Source organism: Eschrichtius robustus, chromosome 1 (genome assembly GCF_028021215.1).
Source record: "Eschrichtius robustus isolate mEscRob2 chromosome 1, mEscRob2.pri, whole genome shotgun sequence".
Taxonomy (NCBI): domain Eukaryota; kingdom Metazoa; phylum Chordata; class Mammalia; order Artiodactyla; family Eschrichtiidae; genus Eschrichtius; species Eschrichtius robustus.
Window position 1 is genome coordinate 143,099,793 of NC_090824.1, and position 24,820 is coordinate 143,124,612.

The 24,820-nt window shown below is 55.3% G+C and overlaps 9 non-coding genes across 9 annotated transcripts; all 9 read left to right on the top strand.

Annotated features, from left to right (window-relative positions):
• The first annotated feature begins 2,244 nt into the window (after window positions 1-2,244).
• Window positions 2,245-2,337, top strand: LOC137750739 (small nucleolar RNA SNORD116). Its single transcript, XR_011070548.1, has one exon. It is a non-coding gene; the product is annotated as a small nucleolar RNA SNORD116 (small nucleolar RNA).
• A 2,635-nt stretch (window positions 2,338-4,972) lies between these two features.
• Window positions 4,973-5,065, top strand: LOC137750743 (small nucleolar RNA SNORD116). The gene has a single exon (XR_011070549.1). It is a non-coding gene; the product is annotated as a small nucleolar RNA SNORD116 (small nucleolar RNA).
• A 2,635-nt stretch (window positions 5,066-7,700) lies between these two features.
• On the top strand, window positions 7,701-7,793 carry LOC137778718 (small nucleolar RNA SNORD116). Its single transcript, XR_011076983.1, has one exon. It is a non-coding gene; the product is annotated as a small nucleolar RNA SNORD116 (small nucleolar RNA).
• A 2,630-nt stretch (window positions 7,794-10,423) lies between these two features.
• Window positions 10,424-10,516, top strand: LOC137776452 (small nucleolar RNA SNORD116). The gene has a single exon (XR_011076221.1). It is a non-coding gene; the product is annotated as a small nucleolar RNA SNORD116 (small nucleolar RNA).
• A 2,635-nt stretch (window positions 10,517-13,151) lies between these two features.
• On the top strand, window positions 13,152-13,244 carry LOC137750747 (small nucleolar RNA SNORD116). Its single transcript, XR_011070550.1, has one exon. It is a non-coding gene; the product is annotated as a small nucleolar RNA SNORD116 (small nucleolar RNA).
• A 2,636-nt stretch (window positions 13,245-15,880) lies between these two features.
• LOC137777214 (small nucleolar RNA SNORD116) lies at window positions 15,881-15,973 on the top strand. Its single transcript, XR_011076465.1, has one exon. It is a non-coding gene; the product is annotated as a small nucleolar RNA SNORD116 (small nucleolar RNA).
• A 2,634-nt stretch (window positions 15,974-18,607) lies between these two features.
• Window positions 18,608-18,700, top strand: LOC137751499 (small nucleolar RNA SNORD116). Its single transcript, XR_011070823.1, has one exon. It is a non-coding gene; the product is annotated as a small nucleolar RNA SNORD116 (small nucleolar RNA).
• A 2,636-nt stretch (window positions 18,701-21,336) lies between these two features.
• LOC137776457 (small nucleolar RNA SNORD116) lies at window positions 21,337-21,429 on the top strand. The gene has a single exon (XR_011076222.1). It is a non-coding gene; the product is annotated as a small nucleolar RNA SNORD116 (small nucleolar RNA).
• Window positions 21,430-24,065: 2,636 nt separating this feature from the next.
• Window positions 24,066-24,158, top strand: LOC137777218 (small nucleolar RNA SNORD116). Its single transcript, XR_011076466.1, has one exon. It is a non-coding gene; the product is annotated as a small nucleolar RNA SNORD116 (small nucleolar RNA).
• Window positions 24,159-24,820: the final 662 nt, after the last annotated feature.

Here is a 24,820-nt window from a genome sequence, read left to right on the forward strand (position 1 = left end):
TGTCGTGTTTGGTGCGGTGAGGTTCTTGAGTGCCCGGTGGGGCTGGAGCAGTGGGCGGGGGTGGGATGGAGTTTGGTGATGGCGGTAGGGGGCTGATGGATTAGGCCTCGCTGCTGCCCCTGAAGCTGCCAGCACACTGTTGGCGCTAAGTGGATCATCGTGGAGTGGGGTGAGGATCGAGTGCTGCATTTAAGCCTGCGTAGTGGCTGCTGCCCTGGAGAGAAAGGTAAGGTATCATGAGGACAGGTCCTGTGTGATGTCGTGGGATGGGCTGTCATCATTGGGTTGCAGGCGCTGGCCTCGGCTTCCCAAGGATGTGTCTTGTTCGTGATGGCCTGGCATCAGCTGCCTATGGTGGGGATGGCTGTGGCAGTTCATGAGGATGCAGTGAGGTAGGTTACCTGTGAAGAGTTGCAATCCCGTTTCCAGAGGAGTGACTCCCCACGGGTGTCTTGCGGGACATAGAGAAGATGGACATGCTGAGGCATCTGTGCCGGCCTTCTTGGGGGTAGGTGAGTTATGCAAACAAGCCCTTGGGTCGCTCTTTTCCCACTTTTGGGAATGTGCAAAGCGATAGTGTTTCTGCCGGAGGGCATGACGCGGCCCGCCCGTGTGGCATGCAGGCCTTTCGAATACCCAGAGCTTTATCCAGAGCAGTCCGTTGGCGGGACAGAGAAGGGGGCACTGTTGCCATCCCTGGTGCACTGCCAAGGCCAGCCACGGTTCCCTTTCAGGCTTCCAAGTGCCCTCACATGGCAGAGGTCTTCCTTTGCAAGTCTGTCTGTGGTCCTCGGGGACCATGCCTTTGATCACTCTGAGTTCCTCAGTGGTGTCACTGTGGCAGTGGAGAATTTCCAGGATGCATCAGGTGGGATCAGCATCTTCAAAGCAGACAGTCCTGCGGTCTGTCTTCCCTGGTGTTCAGTGTTCAAGTGTTCGGAAGATGTCTGTGCCTTCCAGTAGGGACGCGTCGCCCTGCTGGCTGGAGTAGGGCACGTTGGACGAGGCTGTTGAGCGTTTGAGCGGTTCCTTAGGGGTCATGGCCGCGAACCATGCAGGATGGGAGCTGCCTGAGACATGGCCGGGAAGGTGGCCTAGTTTCCGCTGTGGGGTTGCAACGTGGGTCATGGCTGCTGAAGCCCACTGCTTCCTGTGGTGGGCATTCCCACGGGTCAAAGGAAAGTGATTAGGCCTAGTTGGCAAGAAGTTGCACTTTGTTCGATGTTCTTTAGCCCCTTGAGTTGTTTCAGGCTGCATCTTGCCAGTAGAATGCTGTAGGTCGGTGTCGGGTCAACCATGGGCGTTCCCTTGCTTCCAAAATGTTGGGAGTGACCCCAAGTGCACATCAGATGTGCTGGTAGCTGGCAGGTTCTCGAGTTGCACGTAGATGTCACACCCACGGCCGGGAGGCAGGTCTCGTCCAGTCTTTGTGCTGTGGTCAGAAGGCGTGGCTGTGGGAGAGCGGGAGTCCGTGGAGTATTTCAACAGCCCCTGGGGTTTAAAGTTTGCATGCGGTCTCTGGAAGCTGACAGGGGGCTTTCTCCTTTCACTAGGGGGTCTAGACAGGGTGTTGTGTATAAACTATGGCGTTTAATGTTGGACGCCTCTTCACAGGGCTACAGGGACACACAGAGACCAAGACACATAGTCAGGGGCACACAGAGAAACCCACAAGAGCGTCTGCGTACTCAGTCACAGTCACATGCGTGAACACAGAAATACAGCCTCTCACACACCGGCCAATGTATGTGCCTAACTTCCTGCAGTCGTACTATCAGACATGCAGTCAATTCTCGGTAAGGGATAGAGGTTCTTGGGAAGCAGTTTCAGAGCTCAAGCCCAGGTAAATGTTTGTATGGATCATGTCCTGTGAGGACACCAGTCCACTTCCCAGGTGCAGTTGCTGGGCAAGCCTCGCCGTCGGCAAAAACAAGAAGATCTTCGTGTGCCCTGATGACTGGAGGTGCTAAGAAGAACTGGAAAAAGTGAGGCGGGGCCATGTTCCCGAGCATGGTCGGGGATAACTCAGGATGGTAGGTATTCAACCACCCCAGGATGTGCCATTAGATATTAGGTTTTCCTCAGATGGGCCCAATGGATGTAAGAGTGGTTTGATTGTTTGTCTTGTTGAGTGGCCTGAGGGCTGTGGATTCCCCAGGCTTTTGGGGTACCCCAGGCTCATGACTCCCCTGCAGAGCCCGGCGCACTGCCCGGTTGTGTTCTGCCGCATCCCAGCATGTGCTTGGATAGATGATGACACCCTTGTATGCATTCCTTGGAAACTCTGAACAACATGGGTGAGAACACTCTACCGTATCCTTATCGAAACTGAGGTTCAGCACGTTTCCTCTCTCGGGTGTAGGGGACTGTTAGGAGTGAAGGCCAGTGTCCCCTGCCGACATGCACGCAAACACCACCAAGGACTCCAGTATTGGAGGGGCTCCTGACTGAGGGTCGACCGTGTCTGCCCATAAGCTGGGTCATCTATGAATCCGCGGTCCCTGCTAAAAGGCCGTGAGGGAATGCAAGGGGGCAGGCTCTCCTGCTAGTCTTCAGAGTCGGAGTGTGTGCTGGTGTGGGCCCAGTGAGCTTTCAGCTTGGAGAAGTGTGTTTTGACCAGGATCACGCATTGTGCATGCCGCTTCGGTGGTTGATTTTGGGAGCCAAAATGAGCAAGGTTCGCTGGTTGGAGCCTGGAGCCTCAGGCCAGGCCTGTGGCCCTCTCTGTTGTCGTGTTTGGTGCGGTGAGGTTCTTGAGTGCCCGGTGGGGCTGGAGCAGTGGGCGGGGGTGGGATGGAGTTTGGTGATGGCGGTAGGGGGCTGATGGATTAGGCCTCGCTGCTGCCCCTGAAGCTGCCAGCACACTGTTGGCGCTAAGTGGATCATCGTGGAGTGGGGTGAGGATCGAGTGCTGCATTTAAGCCTGCGTAGTGGCTGCTGCCCTGGAGAGAAAGGTAAGGTATCATGAGGACAGGTCCTGTGTGATGTCGTGGGATGGGCTGTCATCATTGGGTTGCAGGCGCTGGCCTCGGCTTCCCAAGGATGTGTCTTGTTCGTGATGGCCTGGCATCAGCTGCCTATGGTGGGGATGGCTGTGGCAGTTCATGAGGATGCAGTGAGGTAGGTTACCTGTGAAGAGTTGCAATCCCGTTTCCAGAGGAGTGACTCCCCACGGGTGTCTTGCGGGACATAGAGAAGATGGACATGCTGAGGCATCTGTGCCGGCCTTCTTGGGGGTAGGTGAGTTATGCAAACAAGCCCTTGGGTCGCTCTTTTCCCACTTTTGGGAATGTGCAAAGCGATAGTGTTTCTGCCGGAGGGCATGACGCGGCCCGCCCGTGTGGCATGCAGGCCTTTCGAATACCCAGAGCTTTATCCAGAGCAGTCCGTTGGCGGGACAGAGAAGGGGGCACTGTTGCCATCCCTGGTGCACTGCCAAGGCCAGCCACGGTTCCCTTTCAGGCTTCCAAGTGCCCTCACATGGCAGAGGTCTTCCTTTGCAAGTCTGTCTGTGGTCCTCGGGGACCATGCCTTTGATCACTCTGAGTTCCTCAGTGGTGTCACTGTGGCAGTGGAGAATTTCCAGGATGCATCAGGTGGGATCAGCATCTTCAAAGCAGACAGTCCTGCGGTCTGTCTTCCCTGGTGTTCAGTGTTCCCGTGTTCGGAAGATGTCTGTGCCTTCCAGTAGGGACGCGTCGCCCTGCTGGCTGGAGTACGGCACGTTGGACGAGGCTGTTGAGCGTTTGAGCGGTTCCTTAGGGGTCAGGGCCGCGAACCTTGCAGGATGGGAGCTGCCTGAGACATGGCCGGGAAGGTGGCCTAGTTTCCGCTGTGGGGTTCCAACGTGGGTCATGGCTGCTGAAGCCCACTGCTTCCTGTGGTGGGCATTCCCACGGGTTAAAGGGAAGTGATTAGGCCTAGTTGGCAAGAAGTTGCACTTTGTTCGATGTTCTTTAGCCCCTTGAGTTGTTTCAGGCTGCATCTTGCCAGTAGAATGCTGTAGGTCGGTGTCGGGTCAACCATGGGCGTTCCCTTGCTTCCAAAATGTTGGGAGTGACCCCAAGTGCACATCAGATGTGCTGGTAGCTGGCAGGTTCTCGAGTTGCACGTAGATGTCACAGCCACGGCCGGGAGGAAGGTCTCATCCAGTCTTTGTGCTCTGGTCAGAAGGCGTGGCTGTGGGAGAGCAGGAGTCCGTGGAGTATTTCAACAGCCCCTGGGGGTTAAAGTTTGCATGCGGTCTATGGAAGCTGACAGGGGGCTTTCTCCTTTCACTAGGGGGTCTAGACAGGGTGTTGTGTATAAACTATGGCGTTTACTGTTGGACGCCTCTTCAGAGGGCTACAGGGACACACAGAGACCAAGACGCATAGTCAGGGGCACACAGAGAAACCCACAAGAGCGTCTGCGTACTCAGTCACAGTCACACGCGTGAACACAGAAATACAGCCTCTCACACACCGGCCAATGTATGTGCCTAACTTCCTGCAGTCGTACTATCAGACATGCAGTCAATTCTCGGTAAGGGATAGAGGTCCTTGGGAAGCAGTTTCAGAGCTCAAGCCCAGGTAAATGTTTGTATGGATCATGTCCTTTGAGGACACCAGTCCACTTCCCAGGTGCAGTTGCTGGGCAAGCCTCGCCGTCGGCAAAAACAAGAAGATCTTCGTGTGCCCTGATGACTGGAGGTGCTAAGAAGAACTGGAAAAAGTGAGGCGGGGCCATGTTCCCGAGCATGGTCGGGGATAACTCAGGATGGTAGGTATTCAACCACCCCAGGATGTGCCATTAGGTATTAGGTTTTCCTCAGATGGACCCAATGGATGTAAGAGTGGTTTGATTGTTTGTCTTGTTGAGTGGCCTGAGGGCTGTGGATTCTCCAGACTTTTGGGGTACGCCAGTCTCATGACTCCCCTGCAGAGCCCGGCGCACTGCCCGGTTGTGTTCTGCCGCATCCCAGCATGTGCTTGGATAGATGATGACACCCTTGTATGCATTCCTTGGAAACTCTGAACAACATGGGTGAGAACACTCTACCGTATCCTTATCGAAACTGAGGTTCAGCACGTTTCCTCTCTCGGGTGTAGGGGACTGTTAGGAGTGAAGGCCAGTGTCCCCTGCCGACATGCACGCAAACACCACCAAGGACTCCAGTATTGGAGGGGCTCTTGACTGAGGGTCGACCGTGTCTGCCCATAAGCTGGGTCATCTATGAATCCGCGGTCCCTGCTAAAAGGCCGTGAGGGAATGCAAGGGGGCAGGCTCTCCTGCTAGTCTTCAGAGTCGGAGTGTGTGCTGGTGTGGGCCCAGTGAGCTTTCAGCTTGGAGAAGTGTGTTTTGACCAGGATCACGCTTTGTGCATGCCGCTTCGGTGGTTGATTTTGGAAGCCAAAATGAGCAAGGTTCCCTGGTTGGAGCCTGGAGCCTCAGGCCAGGCCTGTGGCCCTCTCTGTTGTCGTGTTTGGTGCGGTGAGGTTCTTGAGTGCCCGGTGGGGCTGGAGCAGTGGGCGGGGGTGGGATGGAGTTTGGTGATGGCGGAAGGGGGCTGATGGATTAGGCCTCGCTGCTGCCCCTGAAGCTGCCAGCACACTGTTGGCGCTAAGTGGATCATCGTGGAGTGGGGTGAGGATCGAGTGCTGCATTTAAGCCTGCGTAGTGGCTGCTGCCCTGGAGAGAAAGGTAAGGTATCATGAGGACAGGTCCTGTGTGATGTCGTGGGATGGGCTGTCATCATTGGGTTGCAGGCGCTGACCTCGGCTTCCCAAGGATATGTCTTGTTCCTGATGGCCTGGCATCAGCTGCCTATGGTGGGGATGGCTGTGGCAGTTCATGAGGATGCAGTGAGGTAGGTTACCTGTGAAGAGTTGCAATCCCGTTTCCAGAGGAGTGACTCCCCACGGGTGTCTTGCGGGACACAGAGAAGATGGACATGCTGAGGCATCTGTGCCGGCCTTCGTGGCGGTAGGTGAGTTATGCAAACAAGCCCTTGGTTCGCTCTTTTCCCACTTTTGGGAATGTGCAAAACGATAGTGTTTCTGCCGGAGGGCATGACGCGGCCGGCCCGTATGGCATGCAGGCCTTTCGAATAGCCAGAGCTTTATCCAGAGCAGTCCGTTGGCGGGGCAGAGAAGGGGGCAGTGTTGCCATGCTTGGTTCGCTGCCAAAGCCAGCCACTCTTCCCTTTCAGGCTTCCAAGTGCCCTCACATGGCAGAGGTCTTCCGTTGCAAGTCTGTCTGTGGTCCTCGGGGACCATGCCTTTGATCACTCTGAGTTCCTCAGTGGTGTCACTGTGGCAGTGGAGAATTTCCAGGATGCATCAGGTGGGATCAGCATCTTCAAAGCAGACATTCCTGCGGTCTGTCTTCCCTGGTGTTTAGTGTTCCCGTGTTCGGAAGATGTCTGTGCCTTCCAGTAGGGACGCGTCGCCCTGCTGGCTGGAGTAGGGCACGTTGGACGAGGCTGTTGAGCGTTTGAGCGGTTCCTTAGGGGTCATGGCCGCGAACCATGCAGGATGGGAGCTGCCTGAGACATGGCCGGGAAGGTGGCCTAGTTTCCGCTGTGGGGTTCCAACGTGGGTCATGGCTGCTGAAGCCCACTGCTTCCTGTGGTGGGCATTCCCACGGGTCAAAGGAAAGTGATTAGGCCTAGTTGGCAAGAAGTTGCACTTTGTTCGATGTTCTTTAGCCCCTTGAGTTGTTTCAGGCTGCATCTTGCCAGTAGAATGCTGTAGGTCGGTGTCGGGTCAACCATGGGCGTTCCCTTGCTTCCAAAATGTTGGGAGTGACCCCAAGTGCACATCAGATGTGCTGGTAGCTGGCAGGTTCTCGAGTTGCACGTAGATGTCACACCCACGGCCGGGAGGCAGGTCTCGTCCAGTCTTTGTGCTGTGGTCAGAAGGCGTGGCTGTGGGAGAGCGGGAGTCCGTGGAGTATTTTAACAGCCCCTGGGGGTTAAAGTTTGCATGCGGTCTCTGGAAGCTGACAGGGGTCTTTCTCCTTTCAGTTGGGGGTCTAGACAGGGTGTTGTGTATAAACTATGGCGTTTACTGTTGGACGCCTCTTCACAGGGCTACAGGGACACACAGAGACCAAGACGCATAGTCAGGGGCACACAGAGAAACCCACAAGAGCGTCTGCATACTCAGTCACAGTCACACGCGTGAACACAGAAATACAGCCTCTCACACACCGGCCAATGTATGTGCCTAACTTCCTGCAGTCGTACTATCAGACATGCAGTCAATTCTCGGTAAGGGATAGAGGTCCTTGGGAAGCAGTTTCAGAGCTCAAGCCCAGGTAAATGTTTGTATGGATCATGTCCTTTGAGGACACCAGTCCACTTCCCAGGTGCAGTTGCTGGGCAAGCCTCGCCGTCGGCAAAAACAAGAAGATCTTCGTGTGCTCTGATGACTGGAGGTGCTAAGAAGAACTGGAAAAAGTGAGGCGGGGCCATGTTCCCGAGCATGGTCGGGGATAACTCAGGATGGTAGGTATTCAACCACCCCAGGATGTGCCATTAGATATTAGGTTTTCCTCAGATGGGCCCAATGGATGTAAGAGTGGTTTGATTGTTTGTCTTGTTGAGTGGCCTGAGGGCTGTGGATTCCCCAGGCTTTTGGGGTACCCCAGGCTCATGACTCCCCTGCAGAGCCCGGCGCACTGCCCGGTTGTGTTCTGCCGCATCCCAGCATGTGCTTGGATAGATGATGACACCCTTGTATGCATTCCTTGGAAACTCTGAACAAAATGGGTGAGAACACTCTACCGTATCCTTATCGAAACTGAGGTTCAGCACGTTTCCTCTCTCGGGTGTAGGGGACTGTTAGGAGTGAAGGCCAGTGTCCCCTGCCGACATGCACGCAAACACCACCAAGGACTCCAGTATTGGAGGGGCTCCTGACTGAGGGTCGACCGTGTCTGCCCATAAGCTGGGTCATCTATGAATCCGCGGTCCCTGCTAAAAGGCCGTGAGGGAATGCAAGGGGGCAGGCTCTCCTGCTAGTCTTCAGAGTCGGAGTGTGTGCTGGTGTGGGCCCAGTGAGCTTTCAGCTTGGAGAAGTGTGTTTTGACCAGGATCACGCTTTGTGCATGCCGCTTCGGTGGTTGATTTTGGGAGCCAAAATGAGCAAGGTTCCCTGGTTGGAGCCTGGAGCCTCAGGCCAGGCCTGTGGCCCTCTCTGTTGTCGTGTTTGGTGCGGTGAGGTTCTTGAGTGCCCGGTGGGGCTGAAGCAGTGGGCGGGGGTGGGATGGAGTTTGGTGATGGCGGAAGGGGGCTGATGGATTAGGCCTCGCTGCTGCCCCTGAAGCTGCCAGCACACTGTTGGCGCTAAGTGGATCATCGTGGAGTGGGGTGAGGATCGAGTGCTGCATTTAAGCCTGCGTAGTGGCTGCTGCCCTGGAGAGAAAGGTAAGGTATCATGAGGACAGGTCCTGTGTGATGTCGTGGGATGGGCTGTCATCATTGGGTTGCAGGCGCTGGCCTCGGCTTCCCAAGGATGTGTCTTGTTCGTGATGGCCTGGCATCAGCTGCCTATGGTGGGGATGGCTGTGGCAGTTCATGAGGATGCAGTGAGGTAGGTTACCTGTGAAGAGTTGCAATCCCGTTTCCAGAGGAATGACTCCCCACGGGTGTCTTGCGGGACATAGAGAAGATGGACATGCTGAGGCATCTGTGCCGGCCTTCTTGGGGGTAGGTGAGTTATGCAAACAAGCCCTTGGGTCGCTTTTTCCCACTTTTGGGAATGTGCAAAGCGATAGTGTTTCTGCCGGAGGGCATGACGCGGCCCGCCCGTGTGGCATGCAGGCCTTTCGAATAGCCAGAGCTTTATCCAGAGCAGTCCGTTGGCGGGACAGAGAAGGGGGCACTGTTGCCATCCCTGGTGCACTGCCAAGGCCAGCCACTCTTCCCTTTCAGGCTTCCAAGTGCCCTCACATGGCAGAGGTCTTCCTTTGCAAGTCTGTCTGTGGTCCTCGGGGACCATGCCTTTGATCACTCTGAGTTCCTCAGTGGTGTCACTGTGGCAGTGGAGAATTTCCAGGATGCATCAGGTGGGATCAGCATCTTCAAAGCAGACAGTCCTGCGGTCTGTCTTCCCTGGTGTTCAGTGTTCCCGTGTTCGGAAGATGTCTGTGCCTTCCAGTAGGGACGCGTCGCCCTGCTGGCTGGAGTAGGGCACGTTGGACGAGGCTGTTGAGCGTTTGAGCGGTTCCTTAGGGGTCAGGGCCGCGAACCTTGCAGGATGTGAGCTGCCTGAGACATGGCCGGGAAGGTGGCCTAGTTTCCGCTGTGGGGTTCCAACATGGGTCATGTCTGCTGAAGCCCACTGCTTCCTGCGGTGGGCATTCCCACGGCTCAAAGGAAAGAGATTAGGCCTAGTTGGAAAGAAGTTGCACTTTGTTCGATGTTCTTTAGCCCATTGAGTGGTTTCAGGCTGCATCTTGCCAGTAGAATGCTGTAGGTCGGTGTCGGGTCACCCATGGGAGTTCCCCTGCTTCCGAAAGTGCTGGGAGTGACCCCAAGTGCACATCAGATGTGCTGGTAGCTGGCAGGTTCTCGAGTTGCACGTAGATGTCACAGCCACGGCTGGGAGGAAGGTCTCATCCAGTCTTTGGGCTCTGGACAGAAGGCGTGGCTGTGGGAGAGCGGGAGTCCGTATTTCAACAGCCCCAGGGGGTTAAAGTTTGCATGCGGCCTCTGGAAGCTGACAGGGGGCTTTCTCCTTTCATTTGGGGGTCTAGACATAGTGTTGTGTATAAGCTATGGCGTTTACTGTTGGACGCCTCTTCACAGGGCTACAGGGACACACAGAGACCAAGACGCGTAGTCAGCGGCACACAGAGAAACCCACAAGAGCGTCTGCGTACTCAGTCACAGTCACACGCGTGAACACAGAAATACAGCCTCTCACACACCGGCCAATGTATGTGCCTAACTTCCTGCAGTCGTACTATCAGACATGCAGTCAATTCTCGGTAAGGGATAGAGGTTCTTGGGAAGCAGTTTCAGAGCTCAAGCCCAGGTAAATGTTTGTATGGATTATGTCCTCTGAGGACACCAGTCCACTTCCCAGGTGCAGTTGCTGGGCAAGCCTCACCGTCGGCAAAAACAAGAAGATCTTCGTGTGCTCTGATGACTGGAGGTGCTAAGAAGAACTGGAAAAAGTGAGGCGGGGCCATGTTCACGAGCATGGTCGGGGATAACTCAGGATGGTATGTATTCAACCACCCCAAGATGTGCCATTATATATTAGGTTTTCCTGAGATGGGCCCAATGGCTGCAAGAGTGGCTTGATTGTTCGTCTTGTTGAGGGACCTGAGGGCTGTGGATTCCCCAGGCTTTTGTGGTACCCCAGGCTCATGACTCGCCTGCAGAGCCCGGCGCACTGCCCGGTTGTGTTCTGCAGCATCCCAGTTTGTGCTTGGATCGATGATGACACCCTTGTATGCATTCCTTGGAAACTCTGAACAAAATGGGTGAGAACACTCTACCGTATCCTTATCGAAACTGAGGTTCATCACGTTTCCTCTCTCGGGTGTAGGGGACTGTTAGGAGTGAAGGCCAGTGTCCCCTGCCGACATGCACGCAAACACCACCAAGGACTCCAGTATTAGAGGGGCTCCTGACTGAGGGTCGACCGTGTCTGCCCATAAGCTGGGTCATCTATGAATCCGCGGTCCCTGCTAAAAGGCCGTGAGGGAATGCAAGGGGGCAGGCTCTCCTGCTAGTCTTCAGAGTCGGAATGTGTGCTGGTGTGGGCCCAGTGAGCTTTCAGCTTGGAGAAGTGTGTTTTGACCAGGATCACGCTTTGTGCATGCCGCTTCGGTGGTTGATTTTGGAAGCCAAAATGAGCAAGGTTCCCTGGTTGGAGCCTGGAGCCTCAGGCCAGGCCTGTGGCCCTCTCTGTTGTCGTGTTTGGTGCGGTGAGGTTCTTGAGTGCCCGGTGGTGCTGGAGCAGTGGGCGGGGGTGGGATGGAGTTTGGTGATGGTGGAAGGGGGCTGATGGATTAGGCCTCGCTGCTGCCCCTGAAGCTGCCAGAACACAGTTGGCGCTAAGTGGATCATCGTGGAGTGGGGTGAGGATCGAGTGCTGCATTTAAGCCTGCATAGTGGCTGCTGCCCTGGAGAGAAAGTTAAGGTATCATGAGGACAGGTCCTGTGTGATGTCGTGGGATGTGCTGTCATCATTGGGTTGCAGGCGCTGACCTCGGCTTCCCAAGGATATGTCTTGTTCGTGATGGCCTGGCATCAGCTGCCTATGGTGGGGATGGCTTTGGCAGTTCATGAGGATGCAGTGAGGTAGGTTACCTGTGAAGAGTTGCAATCCCGTTTCCAGAGGAGTGACTCCCCACGGGTGTCTTGCGGGACATAGAGAAGATGGACATGCTGAGGCATCTGTGCCGGCCTTCTTGGGGGCATGTGAGTTATGCAAACAAGCCCTTGGGTCGCTCTTTTCCCACTTTTGGGAATGTGCAAAGCGATAGTGTTTCTGCCGGAGGGCATGACGCGGCGGGCCCGTATGGCATGCAGGCCTTTCGAATAGCCAGAGCTTTATCCAGAGCATTCCGTTGGCGGGGCAGTGAAGGGGGCAGTGTTGCCATGCTTGGTTCGCTGCCAAGGCCAGCCACTCTTCCCTTTCAGGCTTCCAAGTGCCCTCACATGGCAGAGGTCTTCCGTTGCTAGTCTGTCTGTGGTCCTCGGGGACCATGCCTTTGATCACTCTGAGTTCCTCAGTGGTGTCACTGTGGCAGTGGAGAATTTCCAGGATGCATCAGGTGGGATCAGCATCTTCAAAGCAGACAGTCCTGCGGTCTGTCTTCCCTGGTGTTCAGTGTTCCCGTGTTCGGAGGATGTCTGTGCCTTCCAGTAGGGACGCGTCGCCCTGCTGGCTGGAGTAGGGCACGTTGGACGAGGCTGTTGAGCGTTTGAGCGGTTCCTTAGGGGTCAGGGCCGCGAACCTTGCAGGATGGGAGCTGCCTGAGACATGGCCGGGAAGGTGGCCTAGTTTCCGCTGTGGGTTTCCAACGTGGGTCATGGCTGCTGAAGCCCACTGCTTCCTGTGGTGGGCATTCCCACAGGTCAAAGGAAAGTGATTAGGCCTAGTTGGCAAGAAGTTGCACTTTGTTCGATGTTCTTTAGCCACTTGAGTTATTTCAGGCTGCATCTTGCCAGTAGAATGCTGTAGGTCGGTGTCGGGTCAACCATGGGCGTTCCCTTGCTTCCAAAATGTTGGGAGTGACTCCAAGTGCACATCAGATGTGCTGGTAGCTGGCAGGTTCTCGAGTTGCACGTAGATGTTACACCCACGGCCGGGAGGCATGTCTCGTCCAGTCTTTGTGCTGTGGTCAGAAGGCGTGGCTGTGGGAGAGCGGAAGTCCGTGGAGTATTTCAACAGCCTCTGGGGGTTAAAGTTTGCATGCGGTCTCTGGAAGCTGACAGGGGTCTTTCTCCTTTCAGTTGGGGGTCTAGACAGGGTGTTGTGTATAAACTATGGCGTTTACTGTTGGACGCCTCTTCACAGGGCTACAGGGACACACAGAGACCAAGACGCATAGTCAGGGGCACACAGAGAAACCCACAAGAGCGTCTGCATACTCAGTCACAGTCACACGCGTGAACACAGAAATACAGCCTCTCACACACCGGCCAATGTATGTGCCTAACTTCCTGCAGTCGTACTATCAGACATGCAGTCAATTCTCGGTAACGGATAGAGGTCCTTGGGAAGCAGTTTCAGAGCTCAAGCCCAGGTAAATGTTTGTATGGATCATGTCCTTTGAGGACACCAGTCCACTTCCCAGGTGCAGTTGCTGGGCAAGCCTCACCGTCGGCAAAAACAAGAAGATCTTCGTGTGCCCTGATGACTGGAGGTGCTAAGAAGAACTGGAAAAAGTGAGGCGGGGCCATGTTCCCGAGCATGGTCGGGGATAACTCAGGATGGTAGGTATTCAACCACCCCAGGATGTGCCATTAGATATTAGGTTTTCCTCAGATGGGCCCAATGGATGTAAGAGTGGTTTGATTGTTTGTCTTGTTGAGTGGCCTGAGGGCTGTGGATTCCCCAGGCTTTTGGGGTACGCCAGTCTCATGACTCCCCTGCAGAGCCCGGCGCACTGCCCGGTTGTGTTCTGCCGCATCCCAGCATGTGCTTGGATAGATGATGACACCCTTGTATGCATTCCTTGGAAACTCTGAACAACATGGGTGAGAACACTCTACCGTATCCTTATCGAAACTGAGGTTCAGCACGTTTCCTCTCTCGGGTGTAGGGGACTGTTAGGAGTGAAGGCCAGTGTCCCCTGCCGAAATGCACGCAAACACCACCAAGGACTCCAGTATTGGAGGGGCTCTTGACTGAGGGTCGACCGTGTCTGCCCATAAGCTGGGTCATCTATGAATCTGCGGTCCCTGCTAAAAGGTCGTGAGGGAATGCAAGGGGGCAGGCTCTCCTGCTAGTGTTCAGAGTCGGAGTGTGTGCTGGTGTGGGCCCAGTGAGCTTTCAGCTTGGAGAAGTGTGTTTTGACCAGGATCACGCTTTGTGCATGCCGCTTCGGTGGTTGATTTTGGAAGCCAAAATGAGCAAGGTTCCCTGGTTGGAGCCTGGAGCCTCAGGCCAGGCCTGTGGCCCTCTCTGTTGTCGTGTTTGGTGCGGTGAGGTTCTTGAGTGCCCGGTGGGGCTGGAGCAGTGGGCGGGGGTGGGATGGAGTTTGGTGATGGCGGAAGGGGGCTGATGGATTAGGCCTCGCTGCTGCCCCTGAAGCTGCCAGCACACTGTTGGCGCTAAGTGGATCATCGTGGAGTGGGGTGAGGATCGAGTGCTGCATTTAAGCCTGCGTAGTGGCTGCTGCCCTGGAGAGAAAGGTAAGGTATCATGAGGACAGGTTCTGTGTGATGTCGTGGGATGGGCTGTCATCATTGGGTTGCAGGCGCTGGCCTCGGCTTCCCAAGTATGTGTCTTGTTAGTGATGGCCTAGCATCAGCTGCCTATGGTGGGGATGGCTTTGGCAGTTCATGAGGATGCAGTGAGGTAGGTTACCTGTGAAGAGTTGCAATCCCGTTTCCAGAGGAGTGACCCCCCACGGGTGTCTTGCGGGACATAGAGAAGATGGACATGCTGAGGCATCTGTGCCGGCCTTCTTGGGGGTAGGTGAGTTATGCAAACAAGCCCTTGGGTCGCTCTTTTCCCACTTTTGGGAATGTGCAAAGCGATAGTGTTTCTGCCCGAGGGCATGACGCGGCCGGCCCGTGTGGCATGCAGGCCTTTCGAATAGCCAGAGCTTTATCCAGAGCAGTCCGTTGGCGGGACAGAGAAGGGGGCACTGTTGCCATCCCTGGTGCACTGCCAAGGCCAGCCACTCTTCCCTTTCAGGCTTCCAAGTGCCCTCACATGGCAGAGGTCTTCCGTTGCAAGTCTGTCTGTGGTCCTCGGGGACCATGCCTTTGATCACTCTGAGTTCCTCAGTGGTGTCACTGTGGCAGTGGAGAATTTCCAGGATGCATCAGGTGGGATCAGCATCTTCAAAGCAGACAGGCTTGCGGTCTGTCTTCCCTGGTGTTCAGTGTTCCCGTGTTCGGAATATGTCTGTGGCTTCCAGTAGGGACGTGTCGCCATGCTCGCTGTAGTAGGGCACGTTGGACGAGGCTGTTGAGCGTTTGAGCGGTTCTTTAGGGGTCAGGGCCGCGAACCTTGCAGGATGGGAGCTGCCTGAGACATGGCCGGGAAGGTGGCCTAGTTTCCGCTGTGGGGTTCCAACATGGGTCATGTCTGCTGAAGCCCACTGCTTCCCGTGGTGGGCATTCCCACGGCTCAAAGGAAAGAGATTAGGCCTAGTTGGAAAGAAGTTGCACTTTGCTCGATGTTCTTTAGCCCATTGAGTGGTTTCAGGCTGCATCTTGCCAGTAGAATGCTGTAGGTCGGTGTCGGGTCACCCATGGGAGTTCCCCTGCTTCCGAAAGTGCTGGGAGTGACCCCAAGTGCACATCAGATGTGCTGGTAGCTGGCAGGTTCTCGAGTTGCACGTAGATGTCACAGCCACGGCTGGGAGGAAGGTCTCATCCAGTCTTTGTGCTCTGGTCAGAAGGCGTGGCTGTGGGAGAGAGGGAGTCCGTGGAGTATTTCAACAGCCCCTGGGGGTTAAAGTGTGCATGCGGCCTCTGGAAGCTGACAGGGGGCTTTCTCCTTTCAGTTGGGGGTCTAGACAGGGTGTTGTGTATAAGCTATGGCGTTTACTGTTGGACGCCTCTTCACAGGGCTACAGGGACACACAGAGACCAAGACGCGTAGTCAGCGGCACACAGAGAAACCCACAAGAGCGTCTGCGTACTCAGTCACAGTCACACGCGTGAACACAGAAATACAGCCTCTCACACACCGGCCAATGTATGTGCCTAACTTCCTGCAGTCGTACTATCAGACATGCAGTGAATTCTCGGTAAGGGATAGAGGTTCTTGGGAAGCAGTTTCAGAGCTCAAGCCCAGGTAAATGTTTGTATGGATTATGTCCTCTGAGGACACCAGTCCACTTGCCAGGTGCAGTTGCTGGGCAAGCCTCACCGTCGGCAAAAACAAGAAGATCTTCGTGTGCTCTGATGACTGGAGGTGCTAAGAAGAACTGGAAAAAGTGAGGCGGGGCCATGTTCCCGAGCATGGTCGGTGAAAACTCAGGATGGTAGGTATTCAACCACCCCAGGATGTGCCATTAGATATTAGGTTTTCCTGAGATGGGCCCAATGGCTGCAAGAGTGGCTTGATTGTTCGTCTTGTTGAGGGGCCTGAGGGCTGTGGATTCTCCAGGCTTTTGTGGTACCCCAGGCTCATGACTCCCCTGCAGAGCCCGGCACACTGCCCGGTTGTGTTCTGCCGCATCCCAGTATGTGCTTGGATCGATGATGACACCCTTGTATGCATTCCTTGGAAACTCTGAACAACATGGGTGAGAACACTCTACCGTATCCTTATCGAAACTGAGGTTCAGCACGTTTCCTCTCTCGGGTGTAGGGGACTGTTAGGAGTGAAGGCCAGTGTCCCCTGCCGACATGCACGCAAACACCACCAAGGACTCCAGTATTGGAGGGGCTCCTGACTGAGGGTCGACCGTGTCTGCCCATAAGCTGGGTCATCTATGAATCCGCGGTCCCTGCTAAAAGGCCGTGAGGGAATGCAAGGGGGCAGGCTCTCCTGCTAGTCTTCAGAGTCGGAGTGTGTGCTGGTGTGGGCCCAGTGAGCTTTCAGCTTGGAGAAGTGTGTTTTGACCAGGATCACGCTTTGTGCATGCCGCATCGGTGGTTGATTTTGGAAGCCAAAATGAGCAAGGTTCCCTGGTTGGAGCCTGGAGCCTCAGGCCAGGCCTGTGGCCCTCTCTGTTGTCGTGTTTGGTGCGGTGAGGTTCTTGAGTGCCCGGTGGTGCTGGAGCAGTGGGCGGGGGTGGGATGGAATTTGGTGATGGTGGAAGGGGGCTGATGGATTAGGCCTCGCTGCTGCCCCTGAAGCTGCCAGAACACGGTTGGCGCTACGTGGATCATCGTGGAGTGGGGTGAGGATCGAGTGCTGCATTTAAGCCTGCATAGTGGCTGCTGCCCTGGAGAGAAAGTTAAGTTATCATGAGGACAGGTCCTGTGTGATGTCGTGGGATGGGCTGTCATCATTGGGTTGCAGGCGCTGACCTCGGCTTCCAAGGATATGTCTTTTTCGTGATGGCCTGGCATCAGCTGCCTATGGTGGGGATGGCTTTGGCAGTTCATGAGGATGCAGTGAGGTAGGTTACCTGTGAAGAGTTGCAATCCCGTTTCCAGAGGAGTGACTCCCCACGGGTGTCTTGCGGGACATAGAGAAGATGGACATGCTGAGGCATCTGTGCCGGCCTTCTTGGGGGTAGGTGAGTTATGCAAACAAGCCCTTTGGTCGCTCTTTTCCCACTTTTGGGAATGTGCAAAGCGATAATGTTTCTGCCGGAGGGCATGACGCGGCCGGCCCGTATGGCATGCAGGCCTTTCGAATAGCCAGAGCTTTATCCAGAGCAGTCCGTTGGCGGGGCAGAGAAGGGGGCAGTGTTGCCATGCCTGGTTCGCTGCCAAGGCCAGCCACTCTTCCCTTTCAGGCTTCCAAGTGCCCTCACATGGCAGAGGTCTTCCGTTGCTAGTCTGTCTGTGGTCCTCGGGGTCCATGCCTTTGATCACTCTGAGTTCCTCAGTGGTGTCACTGTGGCAGTGGAGAATTTCCAGGATGCATCAGGTGGGATCAGCATCTTCAAAGCAGACAGGCTTGCGGTCTGTCTTCCCTGGTGTTCAGTGTTCCCGTGTTCGGAAGATGTCTGTGCCTTCCAGTAGGGACGCGTCGCCCTGCTGGCTGGAGTAGGGCACGTTGGACGAGGCTGTTGAGCGTTTGAGCGGTTCCTTAGGGGTCAGGGCCGCGAACCTTGCAGGATGGGAGCTGCCTGAGACATGGCCGGGAAGGTGGCCTAGTTTCCGCTGTGGGGTTCCAACGTGGGTCATGGCTGCTGAAGCCCACTGCTTCCTGTGGTGGACATTCCCACGGGTCAAAGGAAAGTGATTAGGCCTAGTTGGCAAGAAGTTGCACTTTGTTCGATGTTCTTTAGCCCCTTGAGTTGTTTCAGGCTGCATCTTGCCAGTAGAATGCTGTAGGTCGGTGTCGGGTCAACCATGGGCGTTCCCTTGCTTCCAAAATGTTGGGAGTGACCCCAAGTGCACATCAGATGTGCTGGTAGCTGGCAGGTTCTCGAGTTGCACGTAGATGTCACACCCACGGACGGGAGGCAGGTCTCGTCCAGTCTTTGTGCTGTGGTCAGAAGGCGTGGCTGTGGGAGAGCGGAAGTCCGTGGAGTATTTCAACAGCCCCTGGGGGTTAAAGTTTGCATGCGGCCTCTGGAAGCTGACAGGGGTCTTTCTCCTTTCAGTTGGGGGTCTAGACAGGGTGTTGTGTATAAACTATGGCGTTTACTGTTGGACGCCTCTTCACAGGGCTACAGGGACACACAGAGACCAAGACGCATAGTCAGGGGCACACAGAGAAACCCACAAGAGCGTCTGCATACTCAGTCACAGTCACACGCGTGAACACAGAAATACAGCCTCTCACACACCGGCCAATGTATGTGCCTAACTTCCTGCAGTCGTACTATCAGACATGCAGTCAATTCTCGGTAAGGGATAGAGGTCCTTGGGAAGCAGTTTCAGAGCTCAAGCCCAGGTAAATGTTTGTATGGATCATGTCCTTTGAGGACACCAGTCCACTTCCCAGGTGCAGTTGCTGGGCAAGCCTCGCCGTAGGCAAAAACAAGAAGATCTTCGTGTGCCCTGATGACTGGAGGTGCTAAGAAGAACTGGAAAAAGTGAGGCGGGGCCATGTTTCCGAGCATGGTCGGGGATAACTCAATATGGTAGGTATTCAACCACCCCAGGATGTGCCATTAGATATTAGGTTTTCCTCAGATGGGCCCAATGGATGTAAGAGTGGTTTGATTGTTTGTCTTTTTGAGTGGCCTGAGGGCTGTGGATTCCCCAGGCTTTTGGGGTACCCCAGGCTCATGACTCCCCTGCAGAGCCCGGCGCACTGCCCGGTTGTGTTCTGCCGCATCCCAGCATGTGCTTGGATAGATGATGACACCCTTGTATGCATTTTTTGGAAACTCTGAACAACATGGGTGAGAACACTCTACCGTATCCTTATCGAAACTGAGGTTCAGCACGTTTCCTCTCTCGGGTGTAGGGGACTGTTAGGAGTGAAGAACAGTGTCCCCTGCCGACATGCACGCAAACACCACCAAGGATTTCAGTATTGGAGGGCCTCTTGACTGAGGGTCGACCGTGTCTGCCCATAAGCTGGGTCATCTATGAATCCGCGGTCCCTGCTAAAAGGCCGTGAGGGAATGCAAGGGGGCAGGCTCTCCTGCTAGTCTTCAGAGTCGGAGTGTGTGCTGGTGTGGGCCCAGTGAGCTTTCAGCTTGGAGAAGTGTGTTTTGACCAGGATCACGCTTTGTGCATGCCGCTTCGGTGGTTGATTTTGGAAGCCAAAATGAGCAATGTTCCCTGGTTGGAGCCTGGAGCCTCAGGCCAGGCCTGTGGCCCTCTCTGTTGTCGTGTTTGGTGCGGTGAGGTTCTTGAGTGCCCGGTGGTGCTGGAGCAGTGGGCGGGGGTGGGATGGAGTTTGGTGATGGTGGAACGGGGCTGATGGATTAGGCCTCGCTGCTGCCCCTGAAGCTGCCAGCACACTGTTGGCGCTCAGTGGATCATCGTGGAGTGGGGTGAGGATCGAGTGCTGCATTTAACCCTGCGTAGTGGCTGCTGCCCTGGAGAGAAAGGTAAGGTATCATGAGGACAGGTTCTGTGTGATGTCGTGGGATGGGCTGTCATCATTGGGTTGCAGGCGCTGGCCTCGGCTTCCCAAGGATGTGTCTTGTTCGTGATGGCCTGGCATCAGCTGCCTATGGTGGGGATGGCTCTGGCAGTTCATGAGGATGCAGTGAGGTAGGTTACCTGTGAAGAGTTGCAATCCCGTTTCCAGAGGAGTGACTCCCCACGGGTGTCTTGCGGGACATAGAGAAGATGGACATGCTGAGGCATCTGTGCTGGCCTTCTTGGGGGTAGGTGAGTTATGCAAACAAGCCCTTGGGTCGCTCTTTTCCCACTTTTGGGAATGTGCAAAGCGATAGTGTTTCTGTCGGAGGGCATGACGCGGCCGGCCCGTATGACATGCAGGCCTTTCGAATACCCAGAGCTTTATCCAGAGCAGTCCGTTGGCGGGGCAGAGAAGGGGGCAATGTTGCCATCCCTGTTGCACTGACAAGGCCAGCCACGGTTCCCTTTCAGGCTTCCAAGTGCCCTCACATGGCAGAGGTCTTCCGTTGCAAGTCTGTCTGTGGTCCTCGGGGACCATGCCTTTGATCACTCTGAGTTCCTCAGTGGTGTCACTGTGGCAGTGGAGAATTTCCAGGATGCATCAGGTGGGATCAGCATCTTCAAAGCAGACAGGCTTGCGGTCTGTCTTCCCTGGTGTTCAGTGTTCCCGTGTTCGGAAGATGTCTGTGGCTTCCAGTAGGGACGCGTCGCCCTGCTGGCAGGAGTTGGGCACGTTGGGCGAGGCTGTTGAGCGTTTGAGCGGTTCCTTAGGGGTCAGGGCCGCGAATCTTGCAGGATGTGAGCTGCCAGAGACATGGCCGGGAAGGTGGCCTAGTTTCCGCTGTGGGGTTCCAACATGGGTCATGGCTACTGAAGCCCACTGCTTCCTGTGGTGGGCATTCCCACGGGTCAAAGGAAAGAGATTAGGCCTAGTTGGAAAGAAGTTGCATTTTGTTCGATGTTCTTTAGCCCATTGAGTGGTTTCAGGCTGCATCTTGCCAGTAGAATGCTGTAGGTCGGTGTCGGGTCACCCATGGGAGTTCCCCTGCTTCCGAAAGTGCTGGGAGTGACCCCAAGTGCACATCAGATGTGCTGGTAGCTGGCAGGTTCTCGAGTTGCACGTAGATGTCACAGCCACGGCTGGGAGGAAGGTCTCATGCAGTCTTTGTGCTCTGGTCAGAAGGCGTGGCTGTGGGAGAGCGGGAGTCCGTGGAGTATTTCAACAGCCCCTGGGGGTTAAAGTTTGCATGCGGCCTCTGGAAGCTGACAGGGGGCTTTCTCCTTTCAGTTGGCGGCCTAGACATGGTGTTGTGTATAAGCTATAGCGTTTACTGTTGGACGCCTCTTCACAGGGCTACAGGGACACACAGAGACCAAGACGCGTAGTCAACAGCACACAGAGAAACCCACAAGAGCGTCTGCGTACTCAGTCACAGTCACACGCGTGAACACAGAAATACAGCCTCTCACACACCGGCCAATGTATGTGCCTAACTTCCTGCAGTCGTACTATCAGACATGCAGTCAATTCTCGGTAAGGGATAGAGGTTCTTGGGAAGCAGTTTCAGAGCTCAAGCCCAGGTAAATGTTTGTATGGATCATGTCCTCTGAGGACACCAGTCCACTTCCCAGGTGCAGTTGCTGGGCAAGCCTCGCCGTCGGCAAAAACAAGAAGATCTTCGTGTGCTCTGATGACTGGAGGTGCTAAGAAGAACTGGAAAAAGTGAGGCGGGGCCATGTTCCCGAGCATGGTCGGGGATAACTCAGGATGGTAGGTATTCAACCACCCCAAGATGTGCCATTAGATATTAGGTTTTCCTGAGATGGGCCCAATGGCTGCAAGAGTGGCTTGATTGTTCGTCTTGTTGAGGGGCCTGAGGGCTGTGGATTCTCCAGGCTTTTGTGGTACCCCAGGCTCATGACTCCCCTGCAGAGCCCGGCGCACTGCCCGGTTGTGTTCTGCAGCATCCCAGTATGTGCTTGGATCGATGATGACACCCTTGTATGCATTCCTTGGAAACTCTGAACAAAATGGGTGAGAACACTCTACCGTATCCTTATCGAAACTGAGGTTCAGCACGTTTCCTCTCTCGGGTGTAGGGGACTGTTAGGAGTGAAGGCCAGTGTCCCCTGCCGACATGCACGCAAACACCACCAAGGACTCCAGTATTGGAGGGGCTCCTGACTGAGGGTCGACCGTGTCTGCCCATAAGCTGGGTCATCTATGAATCCGCGGTCCCTGCTAAAAGGCCGTGAGGGAATGCAAGGGGGCAGGCTCTCCTGCTAGTCTTCAGAGTCGGAGTGTGTGCTGGTGTGGGCCCAGTGAGCTTTCAGCTTGGAGAAGTGTGTTTTGACCAGGATCACGCATTGTGCATGCCGCTTCGGTGGTTGATTTTGGGAGCCAAAATGAGCAAGGTTCCCTGGTTGGAGCCTGGAGCCTCAGGCCAGGCCTGTGGCCCTCTCTGTTGTCGTGTTTGGTGCGGTGAGGTTCTTGAGTGCCCGGTGGTGCTGGAGCAGTGGGCGGGGGTGGGATGGAGTTTGGTGATGGTGGAAGGGGGCTGATGGATTAGGCCTCGCTGCTGCCCCTGAAGCTGCCAGCACACTGTTGGCGTTAAGTGGATCATCGTGGAGTGCTGTGAGGATCGAGTGCTGCATTTAAGCCTGCATAGTGGCTGCTGCCCTGGAGAGAAAGGTAAGGTATCATGAGGACAGGTCCTGTGTGATGTCGTGGGATGGGCTGTCATCATTGGGTTGCAGGCGCTGGCCTCGGCTTCCCAAGGATGTGTCTTGTTCGTGATGGCCTGGCATCAGCTGCCTATGGTGGGGATGGCTGTGGCAGTTCATGAGGATGCAGTGAGGTAGGTTACCTGTGAAGAGTTGCAATCCCGTTTCCAGTGGAGTGACTCCCCACGGGTGTCTTGCGGGACATAGAGAAGATGGACATGCTGAGGCATCTGTGCCGGCCTTCTTGGGGGTAGGTGAGTTATGCAAACAAGCCCTTGGGTCGCTCTTTTCCCACTTTTGGGAATGTGCAAAGCGATAGTGTTTCTGCCGGAGGGCATGACGCGGCCCGCCCGTGTGGCATGCAGGCCTTTCGAATACCCAGAGCTTTATCCAGAGCAGTCCGTTGGCGGGGCAGAGAAGGGGGCACTGTTGCCATCCCTGTTGCACTGACAAGGCCAGCCACGGTTCCCTTTCAGGCTTCCAAGTGCCCTCACATGGCAGAGGTCTTCCGTTGCAAGTCTGTCTGTGGTCCTCGGGGACCATGCCTTTGATCACTCTGAGTTCCTCAGTGGTGTCACTGTGGCAGTGGAGAATTTCCAGGATGCATCAGGTGGGATCAGCATCTTCAAAGCAGACAGGCTTGCGGTCTGTCTTCCCTGGTGTTCAGTGTTCCCGTGTTCGGAAGATGTCTGTGGCTTCCAGTAGGGACGCGTCGCCCTGCTGGCTGGAGTTGGGCACGTTGGGCGAGGCTGTTGAGCGTTTGAGCGGTTCCTTAGGGGTCAGGGCCGCGAACCTTGCAGGATGGGAGCTGCCTGAGACATGGCCGGGAAGGTGGCCTAGTTTCCGCTGTGGGGTTCCAACATGGGTCATGGCTGCTGAAGCCCACTGCTTCCTGTGGTGGGCATTCCCACGGGTCAAAGGAAAGAGATTAGGCCTAGTTGGAAAGAAGTTGCACTTTGTTCGATGTTCTTTAGCCCATTGAGTGGTTTCAGGCTGCATCTTGCCAGTAGAATGCTGTAGGTCGGTGTCGGGTCAACCATGGGAGTTCCCCTGCTTCCGAAATTGCTGGGAGTGACCCCAAGTGCACATCAGATGTGCTGGTAGCTGGCAGGTTCTCGAGTTGCACGTAGATGTCACAGCCACGGCTGGGAGGAAGGTCTCATCCAGTCTTTGTGCTCTGGTCAGAAGGCGTGGCTGTGGGAGAGCGGGAGTCCGTGGAGTATTTCAACAGCCCCTGGGGTTTAAAGTTTGCATGCGGCCTCTGGAAGCTGACAGGGGGCTTTCTCCTTTCAGTTGGGGGTCTAGACATGGTGTTGTGTATAAGCTATGGCGTTTACTGTTGGACGCCTCTTCACAGGGCTACAGGGACACACAGAGACCAAGACGCGTAGTCAGCGGCACACAGAGAAACCCACAAGAGCGTCTGCGTACTCAGTCACAGTCACACGCGTGAACACAGAAATACAGCCTCTCACACACCGGCCAATGTATGTGCCTAACTTCCTGCAGTCGTACTATCAGACATGCAGTCAATTCTCGGTAAGTTATAGAGGTTCTTGGGAAGCAGTTTCAGAGCTCAAGCCCAGGTAAATGTTTGTATGGATTATGTCCTCTGAGGACACCAGTCCACTTCCCAGGTGCAGTTGCTGGGCAAGCCTCACCGTCGGCAAAAACAAGAAGATCTTCGTGTGCTCTGATGACTGGAGGTGCTAAGAAGAACTGGAAAAAGTGAGGCGGGGCCATGTTCCCGAGCATGGTCGGTGAAAACTCAGGATGGTAGGTATTCAACCACCCCAGGATGTGCCATTAGATATTAGGTTTTCCTGAGATGGGCCCAATGGCTGCAAGAGTGGCTTGATTGTTCGTCTTGTTGAGGGGCCTGAGGGCTGTGGATTCTCCAGGCTTTTGTGGTACCCCAGGCTCATGACTCCCCTGCAGAGCCCGGCGCACTGCCCGGTTGTGTTCTGCCGCATCCCAGTATGTGCTTGGATCGATGATGACACCCTTGTATGCATTCCTTGGAAACTCTGAACAACATGGGTGAGAACACTCTACCGTATCCTTATCGAAACTGAGGTTCAGCACGTTTCCTCTCTCGGGTGTAGGGGACTGTTAGGAGTGAAGGCCAGTGTCCCCTGCCGACATGCACGCAAACACCACCAAGGACTCCAGTATTGGAGGGGCTCCTGACTGAGGGTCGACCGTGTCTGCCCATAAGCTGGGTCATCTATGAATCCGCGGTCCCTGCTAAAAGGCCGTGAGGGAATGCAAGGGGGCAGGCTCTCCTGCTAGTCTTCAGAGTCGGAGTGTGTGCTGGTGTGGGCCCAGTGAGCTTTCAGCTTGGAGAAGTGTGTTTTGACCAGGATCACGCTTTGTGCATGCCGTATCGGTGGTTGATTTTGGAAGCCAAAATGAGCAAGGTTCCCTGGTTGGAGCCTGGAGCCTCAGGCCAGGCCTGTGGCCCTCTCTGTTGTCGTGTTTGGTGCGGTGAGGTTCTTGAGTGCCCGGTGGTGCTGGAGCAGTGGGCGGGGGTGGGATGGAATTTGGTGATGGTGGAAGGGGGCTGATGGATTAGGCCTCGCTGCTGCCCCTGAAGCTGCCAGAACACTGTTGGCGCTACGTGGATCATCGTGGAGTGGGGTGAGGATCGAGTGCTGCATTTAAGCCTGCATAGTGGCTGCTGCCCTGGAGAGAAAGTTAAGGTATCATGAGGACAGGTCCTGTGTGATGTCGTGGGATGGG